Raw genomic sequence first — 7,881 nt, forward strand, 5'->3', positions numbered from 1 at the left:
AAGAAATAAAGAGAAAAGAAAGGTAAATCAAAGTGACATCCAGCACCGACCAAACACTTCCTGCCTTCCCCATGATTACAAAATCAAAGTCTTACGCCAACCCCGGAAGCCTCTAAATTCCAGCAAATTTAGCGAGATCTCAAGAGACCAGAGGAAAAACTAAAGAGAGGAAGGAGGGAAGGATCGATAAGGCAGAGTGAGATCAATAGAAGCCAGTACATCCAATCCATCAAAGTGAAGTCCAGCACCAACAAGACCCCTCCTGCGTGGTTACAAAACCGGAGTCTTATGCCAACCCCAGAAACCTCATACTTCTAATAAATTAAGATCTCAAGTGACCAGAGGAAAAACTAAAGAGAGGAAGGAGGGAAGGATCGATAAAGCAAAGTGAGAACCACAGACACCAGCACCAACTGATTCAAGGGGCTGTGGGAGGGAGAGGGTACTTCTGTTGAGTTTCAGTAGATGCTGGTGCGACGGATCTGGCATGCATAAGGACCACCACCAAAGAAAGAAGCCGTCAACCGCGGTCCAGCAAAGCGAGCACCCCCCCCCCCCCCCCCCCCCGGAATCCCCAGGCCGCGGCAGCACCAAGGCCACCCCCAAGCCACCCGAGCGGACACCGGTCGGCGAGCCGACCCAGACACCCGGAACACCCCCGCCCCAGCCCCGGCCCACACCCCCGAGCCCAAGGCCGCAGAACGAGGCCCAGCGGGCCCCCACAGCGCCCCACCGGTCCCCAGCCCCCATCCCCCCACGACCCCCCCGCACCCCACCCAAACCCGCCATCCACCACGACCCAGGCCCCACCACCCCCGACCCCCAAACCCCCGAACACACCCCGACCCCCAGCACCCAACCCCCCACCCACCCATACCTCCACCCCCCCCCAAACAAGCCGCCCCCCCCCCGACGGCCGCCACCCCCCCCCGCGAACCCGGCCCCCCGCGAGAACCCCCCACCCCCCCCCCCGGAAACCGGCACCGGGCAGCAGCGCAGAGAGGGAAGATGTGCCCACCCCACCTCCAGCCGCGCGAGATTTGCACAGCGGCGGGAGGGGGGAAGCAGAGGAGGAAGCACCAGGGGAGAAGGCGGGACACCAGAACACCGAGCCCGGTGGGGAGAGGCCCCGGTCGTCACGCCAGAGTACAAGTGACACCTAACCCTGTTACTGAGTCCGCCAGCTCGCCGACTGGCGAGCTCTACCCTTACACCGTGAATGTGGCCCCACCCAGTGTATATACAAGTGTGTGCGTGTGGTGCATTAAAATTGGGAGCAGGTGAGTCGGAGCAGAGGGAAAAAATTTCCCCTACTCCGACACACCCGTATCCCCCCCCAAAAAATGAATATGTATATGTGTGGTGCATTAAAAAAGGGAATGGAGGGACAAAGTGGTGGGGCAGGGACACAAATGGGGGGGACCACAGCGCTGCCAGGCACTGCAGTCCATCCCCTCTGATGGCTCCCCGCCCCAACTCACCCCTCCCCTTGGACGTGAGGTGCATTAAAATTGGAGGGGAGTTGAAGGGTGAAGACGGTGTTTCCACCCTTCCCCACCCCACCAAGAAATGTGTTGTGTGCCCTATGTGTATATTTACAAAGTGTATAGTGCAAGCTAGTGAAGTGAGTAAGAGGAGCGACCAGCGGGGCCTCACCCAACCCGGCGGGTGTAGGTGGCACGCCCGCCCCCCAGCACCCCCACCCCCTGCCGCCCCCCACCTCATCCACCCGGCACCAAAATGGGCGGACAGCCAGCGCAGCAGGGCTACCGGACAGCCCACCGGCCACCGGAGCCCGCCCGGGGCGCCAGGAGTTATACCGGAGTGGGGCAGGCCCCAAACCCTCGCCCGGCCCCCGGAGCCCGACGCCCGGGCCGGGGAGGGAGCCCCAGGCCCAGGGAGAGGGAGGGGGAGGGGCCGCAGGGCAGACAGGGAAGGGGGGGGGGGGGGCGGGGGAAGCGGGGAGAAGACGACAAGAAGGCGAAAGGGCGGCTGCAGGGCAGGAGGCGGGGGGGGAGAGGAGGAGGGAGGGCGACAAGGGAAAAGGGACCGGGAGGCAGAGGAGGATGGGCGGGAGGAGGCGAGGAGGGAGAGGCGACGGGGGGGAGGAAGGGGGAGGGGAGAGGGAACCACGGGGCACACCGGAGGCCCACCCACCCCGAACCGCGCCGCCGGGCACGGAGCAGCGGACCGCGCCGGGACGGCACCGCCCCGGGCACCAGGGGAAGCACCCCAACACCGCACCCCACAGGGGGCCCAGGGAGCGGCCAAGACGCAACCGCCACCGAGCAGACAACGGGGGGGGGGGGGGGGGGCGGGCAGAACCACCCCCGCCCGACCACAGGGGACGGCGTCAAGAAAATTGACTAATTAGCATGCAGTAACACCAAGTGTTGATGCTTAGTGCCCACTAGAAATAGATCTTAAGGAGTTATTGAGTATAGTGTCGTATAGTGTGGTATGCTCGAGCCCACTAGCAGCAACTAGGTTCCTGACTATATAAAAATAAAAACAATCAGATACAAAATACCAAATACAGGAGCAGCGAAAACAGAAGTTGTAACGATGTGGTGGCTCTCGTTAACAGGCAGAATCTTGGCAGGATTAAGTTGCCAAATTGAGATTAAAATATTCTATGTACATAGACCATATTTGTTTAAATCTTGATACTTGATTTTTATTTAAGGCAGAGATTTTTTCCATTGAGATATAATTTATTAGTAAGTTTAACCAGTGGTCGATATTTAGAGATTGTTTATTTTTCCAATTGACAAGGATTATTTTTTTAGCAATAGTAAGGGCTATAAATATAGATTGAGATTGTTTACATGGTAGCTCAGTTATTGTTAAGTCACCTAGTAAACACAGTCTTGGAGATAAAGGAAGCCTACAGTTTAATATATCAGCGAGCTTTTCCAAGATTTTAGTCCAGAAATGCAGCACTGGAGTACATGACCATAAAGCATGAAGATAAGTATCGGCAGTGTTTTGTGAGCACTGGAGACAAATGTCGGAGTCAGAGAGTCCCATTTTTTTCATCATATATTGTGTAATATATGTTCTATGAAGTATCTTATATTGGATAAGTTGCAAATTTGTCTGTTTGGTCATTTTAAATACATTTTCACAGATTTGGGTCCAAAAGTCTGGTTCCGGAACTATAGACAAGTCTTTTTCCCATTTTAAAGTCGGTAAATACGTTTTATTTGTGTATAAAAATAACTTATATATTTTTGATATTTTCTTTATTGTTGTTGGAGAAAGCTTTATAATATCTTTAGCTAAGACAGGCAGTTGGAGCGTATCCTGAAGTGTTGGGATTTGTTTCTTAACCATATTTTTAACTTGCAGATAATGTAAGAAATTTCCCTTTTTTATTTCATATTTCTGGACCAAGTTTGTATACGATATAAACTTATTATCTGAGAAAAGATGATGAAGGTGTGTAATTCCTTTCTGCTCCCATAGGCTTAAATGGAACGACTGATTATTAAGTTGAAAGTCGGGGTTATGCCAAATGGGAGAGAGCCCACAGGGCGCCAATTGGGAGTTTGTAATTTCTAATGCCTTCCACCAGGCAGTCAGGGTGGCGGCTATCATTGGGTTTTTAAAACAATTATGTCGTCTTATTGATTTTGTAATAAAGAGTAAATCTGACAGTCTAAGATTATTACAATCCTTCTGCTCCTATAGGTCGCTTGCACGTGTCGTCACTTCCGCCTCGGATTTCTCGTAGTCGCCATGCTGGGTGGCCTCCATTTACGTAGCGATTCGGTCTAACACGTATCTATCACGTTTGTTGTCTGCGTTTAAAATGGTACATTGTTGCTGCATCGTTGGCTGTTCGAACAAAGCCCAGGGGGAAAATGGTCGGCCTTTCTGCCGAATTCTGAAAATAATTAGGAACCAGGGCCTGGAGACAGAGGAGTGCGGACTCCGGAGGGAAGTCGTTACTTTGGGCTCGTGTGTGCAGCGATCACTTTGTGAGCGGTAAGATTATTTACCTTTATTTAATGTAATGCATGAGGATTAATAACGTTTCGACCGCGCATATATGGGCAAGTTGCTTATGTTTTGGATTCATGAGCAAGTAAGTTCGGTAATACAAGCTGGCTAGCGGACGTTAGCCGAAAGCTAACATCGAACATTTTCACCCAAGTAGTGCCAGTGCAAAGTGTTTACTGCTGAAATTGGATTGATTAGTCTTGGGCTCTTAATGCCGATAACATGTTTTTTGGTGGCAAAATGTAAACTTGGAAAAAAGAGACAGAAGGGGGTGATGCAAGTAAACAGACCCCCGGTAGCCTACACATCATGCTAAAGAACTTATTCACGGCCACCCTACTGCGGCAAAATAACCAGTCTTTCCATATTTTATTTGTTTATATATTTGTTTATTTTAACAGGTCGCCCTGCGCCCGTTTTTCTGTCCAATCATCCCGACTGAGCTCCAACATTAAAGTTGGGTCCCAAGTTACAACATCTATGTCTCAGCCCAGTCGGTGCCAAGATATGAACGTGCACAGGAGAGACAAGCAAAGAAAAGGCGACTTGAAGTGGCAGAGATTGTTGCAGTTATGCAGCCAGATGGCTCCAGTAACCTGTACCCTCAAGTACTGCTGACATCATTGACTCTGGTATGCCACTCAGAATTCATTACATGATATATTGTATGCATGAGTGAATGTATGTGTTTGTTTGTGTGTGTACATGCACCTTATATTTTAGAGACATTTGGAAGTGTTTATAGAAATAAGTATTTGCCTGTAGCAATGTTCATACATTAAAAAATGCAACAAAATGTGTACATTTCTTTTACACTGACAAAAAAAACTATACTACTGTACTATATTAAACCTATTACTGGTACCGTATTTTTTTGTGATCTTTTTTTATTATTATTTCTTTAGGGATCTCATGCCACACCGACTTGATTGCCAATGACATGATGGAAACGAAGGCGAGCATCAAAGCATTGGAGGAGGACAACATGTGACTGTTTGTTTGGCGCTAATAAAGGCAGCGTTTATACAAATTCTATTGTTGGGTTTGTTTACAAAGCTATACATAATACAAATGACAGGATTTGACTCAATGTGCAATATGGTCCCTCTTAAAGTAATGGCATAAATCTCTATTATTTCTAAAAGCACAAAAAATGAAGTGAATAATGATTAGATGTAGTAATTTCAGGGATAAAATTGAACTGTTAATTAATGTATTTATTTTAGCACAGGTGCCTACCATCCTGATGACGGTATGATGTAATGTTGATGGGGTACGCAATGACTTTCATTATGCTATGTACAGAGGAAAAAGTTGCTCTCTTTTAAATTTGTTTAATGTAAGACAAGTACCAGTACTGTGTTTCAGTTTTCCCAATAATCCTTGTTTCACACTTGTCACAAAACCACTGTCCTTTTGGCAGTCTAGATTGGCACACTTCAAGTGATATCATTTGATTTTACAATCTGCTGCAGCACAAAAAACTACTTTATTCCGCATCTTTGAAGTACATGAGCAAGTGGTAGGTGACAGCGGCTGAGCAGGAACACTGGAAGTCCACTGCTGATCTAGTAAATGCTCTCCCGAGCAGTTCAGGTAAGGAGGGGATTTTGGAAAAAACAAACAAACTGGCTTTTCCAGCTGGCCAAAACGAGCGATCTGGGTGGACTCGCTCAATCACACTTTGTCCACACCACAAAGCCGCAGAAGTCCCGTCCAGTTAAACTCATCTGTGCCTGAATCTGAAAATATTACAAACATTGTAATGAAAATATGAAACCTAGCATTAAATAAACTACAAAAAGTAAAGCCATACATACCTGGTAATAATATTGGTGTTGTCGTGACAAGTGATGGGAATTGTTGCCATCCGGCACCAGACAGAAATTGGGTGTTGTGACAGCCTCCTTAACCGTGAGATCATAAGAAAAGCTGTCAGTATGCTCAGTAGTTACCATGAACACGTTTTATTGTACTGGAAACTGAAACTAAAAATACGTCCTCTGAGAGTGGTTAACCTTAACCATTTAGAATAAGTTGATTAAGTAACATGTAACTAGTGAAAGGGTAGCATTAAATTTAATTAAGCCACGGGGAGGCTGTGCATAGTTACTTTTTATTCTTATACGCTCTGCCATATTTGCCTGTTATAAAATTATTAGAAAAACCACATCAGGTAAACCCAGCTGTGCATGTAAACACAATAACAGGAAGCCTGAGAACAAATCAACATTTTTGTGTGCAGAATTACCAACACCATGTGGTTTACTTACGTGCAACAGCAACAGTTTCTTCTGATGCGATGTTAAAGTTTACACTCTGTATCCACCCGCTTACAAAATAATTGTAAGCCTCCAGGGATTTGTTGGCGTGTTATGGAGCATGTTGTCAACACGAGGTAGTGAAAGATGTCCAGAGATGTCACATTTGGCCAGCAAGCTTTCTCCATCAAAAAAAAAATCACCCTTGGTCAGGACGTAATTAGGATCAATCCCGCCACACAGAGACACCTTCTGCCTGTATCGTTGTTTTTGATCTTCCGGTAAATCGTGAAAATACTGCGAAAATGACATCAGGTTGATAAGCTCTACCGTGTAACTCGCGAGTGTACCTTGTGAACCGGCGGACACCCAATATGGCGCCCGAAGAAAAAATTCCCATGATGCATTACGATGTGCAAGCGACCTATTCCAACCAACAGTAAGTATCTCTGTTGGGTTGTGTCCATAGCACAAGATATTGTAGTTGATTAGCTAGATAATAGTACATAAAGTTTGGTGCCTCTAAACCTCCTTTAGATTTACTTTCCTGAAGAGTAGATAGACTAATTTTGGCTTTTTTTTTATTCCAATAGAATTTTATGATAGCAGAGTCCAGCGATTGGAACCAGTTAGACGTAGGTTTAAATGGAATCATTGAAAATAAATAATTAATCTTTGGTAAAACTTTCATTTTTATAGTAGCTATCCGTCCTATTAAAGAGATCGGAAGATTATTCCAGCGCTCCAGGTCACTACGGATACTATCCAATAATGGTGAAAAATTTAAAGAAGTTAATTCAGTTAACTTAGGTGAAATTTTAACACCTAAGTATTTTAAATTACCTGTAGGAAAGGAGTAGTGTGGATCCTGACTTGTAGGATTCCATGAATTTTCTGTAATAGGTAATAATGTTGATTTTGTCCAGTTAATAGAGTAATCTGATAAGTGAGAGAATTTAGTTATTAATTTAAATGCTTCCCCTAGCGAGATAGCAGGTTCTTCTAAATAGAGTAATATATCATCGGCATATAGATTAATTTTATGTTCTATTGTCCCGGAGTGGATTCCTTGGATCCGTCTATCCTGACGTATAGCTAATGCAAGCGGCTCAATAAATATAGCAAATAATAAAGGAGAAATTGGGCACCCTTGTCTTGTTCCCCTTTGTAAAGTAAAACTCTGTGATGTAATCCCATTAGTAGTAACTGTAGCTTTAGGAGAATCATATAATATTGAGACCCATTGAATGAATGACTCCCCGAAGCCGAATTTATTTAAGACAGCAAAGAGGAAGGACCAGTTAACTTTATCGAATGCTTTTTCTGCATCCAGCGAAATAACAACTGCCTTTTTATCATACCGCTGTGACATACTAATCAAGTTAAAGAGTCTCCTAATATTATTAGTAGAATGACGACCTTTAATAAAACCTGTTTGATCACTATGAATAATTGTCGAGATTACCGTCTCTAATCGAGATGCCAAGGCCTTAGCGATAATTTTAATATCGGTATTAATTAGTGATATCGGTCGGTAACTTGACGGGAGGGTAGGGTCTTTTTCTGGCTTTAATAAAAGTTTAATTGCTGCTATATTCATATCTTGACGTATATC

General features: G+C 45.7%; 1 long non-coding RNA gene across 1 annotated transcript; it reads right to left on the reverse strand.

The window, feature by feature from the left end:
- Positions 1–2,303: 2,303 nt before the first annotated feature.
- Positions 2,304–6,671, reverse strand: LOC144021288 (uncharacterized). Its single transcript, XR_013284096.1, has 3 exons — positions 6,279–6,671; positions 5,826–5,912; positions 2,304–5,747 (listed from the first exon to the last, which is right to left on the reverse strand). It is a non-coding gene; the product is annotated as an uncharacterized LOC144021288 (long non-coding RNA).
- Positions 6,672–7,881: the final 1,210 nt, after the last annotated feature.

This window comes from Festucalex cinctus, chromosome 6, assembly GCF_051991245.1.
Source record: "Festucalex cinctus isolate MCC-2025b chromosome 6, RoL_Fcin_1.0, whole genome shotgun sequence".
In the NCBI taxonomy this organism is placed as follows: Eukaryota; Metazoa; Chordata; class Actinopteri; order Syngnathiformes; family Syngnathidae; genus Festucalex; species Festucalex cinctus.